This window comes from Octopus bimaculoides, chromosome 8 (assembly GCF_001194135.2).
Source record: "Octopus bimaculoides isolate UCB-OBI-ISO-001 chromosome 8, ASM119413v2, whole genome shotgun sequence".
NCBI classification, from domain to species: Eukaryota; Metazoa; Mollusca; class Cephalopoda; order Octopoda; family Octopodidae; genus Octopus; species Octopus bimaculoides.
Genome location: NC_068988.1, coordinates 72905830 through 72907249, shown reverse-complemented (window position 1 = coordinate 72907249; position 1420 = coordinate 72905830). Strand labels below are relative to the sequence as shown.

At 34.1% G+C, this 1420-nt stretch overlaps 1 protein-coding gene across 2 annotated transcripts in view; it reads right to left on the bottom strand.

Annotated features, from left to right (window-relative positions):
• The window catches only part of LOC106875670 (uncharacterized), a 28237-nt gene that overhangs the window by 22948 nt on the left and 3869 nt on the right, over nucleotides 1-1420 (bottom strand). The gene's annotated exons all lie outside the window — the stretch shown is intronic.

The window sequence follows — 1420 nt, the reverse complement described above, 5'->3', positions numbered from 1 at the left end:
AATAAGGTATGTATACTAAAACCGTGAAGCATGTTACGTAATAACAGGCTAATCAGATATGAGATAATAACAATTCAAAGTAAATAACTCTGAAAAGGGCTTTTGTGCGTTCCCAGAGAATATTACCCTCAGGGGAACTAGTGTTGGTGTATTCGTGAATAAGTCACTAACCGAAATAAGTGGATTTGTTGTTTAGGAAAATACTATTTACTTGTTTAAGGGGTGTACTGGATAAATTGCGAAAATAACTCTAACTGTTCAAATACTAAGAAATAACATTATTTACATTTGACGGATAGATAAATATCCGTCAAATGTAAATAATGTACATAATTCCTCATCTCTTAAATATAGAACTGTACTAAGAAATAAGCATACTCAATTTCATTTTAACCAAATAATTTAGGACAATGAATGGGTTATTTCCCTCGGCTTTTAAAATAAAAAATATTAGATATATATAAGGTTCCCTTCCAGGGGTCCTATTATCGAATTTTTCAACAATCTGAGTATGCCACAAGATTTCTAGACATGAGTTCTACGCACGTGTCGAGTTTCATCGAAATCGATGAAACGGTGCAGGAGGAGTTAGCTAACAACTCCACAAACACACCAACAAACAGTATTTGCCACATATGTAGTATATATATATATATATATATATATATATATATATGCTAATTTTTCCAAGAAAGATTTATAAGTGACCAAAATTCATTTAGGACACTTCCAAGTGTTGGTAAAAATTACGAGATATATATTTTTAATATAGATATATTTCAGAATGGAGTAAGATTTACCAGGATCAAATTTTAGTCTGATAAACGAAAGAAATAATTGGAAACAAAATATCTCGAGCCTACAAGTTCATGATGTTGAGCTTATCCAGATTTTTAAAGCGTTTAAGGCTGAAGAACAAGACTTTCTTAATAGACTGTTGCAGGGTGCCACTGGTACTAATTTTCAAGACTGTCCTGGAACAACGTGACATGAAGTATTTCGCTCAAAAACACATCACGCCGCGTTATGTTCTCGGTGGGTGGAGAATCAAAACCATGACTCGGAGATCTTGAGTTCAACACCATGATCGTTAAGTCATGTGTCTTCACTAAAATATGTATGCAATGAAGTCAAATTAAAAGTAACAATTCTTTTATTCTTTTACTTGTTTCAGTCATTTGACTGCGGCCATGGAAGAACACTGCTTTAAAGGGTTTTAATCGAAGAAATTGACCCCAGGACTTATTCTTTGTAAGCCTAGTACTTATTGCATCAGTCTCTTCTGCTGAACCGCTAGCTTACGGGGACATAAACATACCAGCATCGGTTATCAAGCAATAGTTGGTGGGGACAAACACAGATACACACACACACACACACACACACATATATGTATATATATACATATACGACGTGCTTC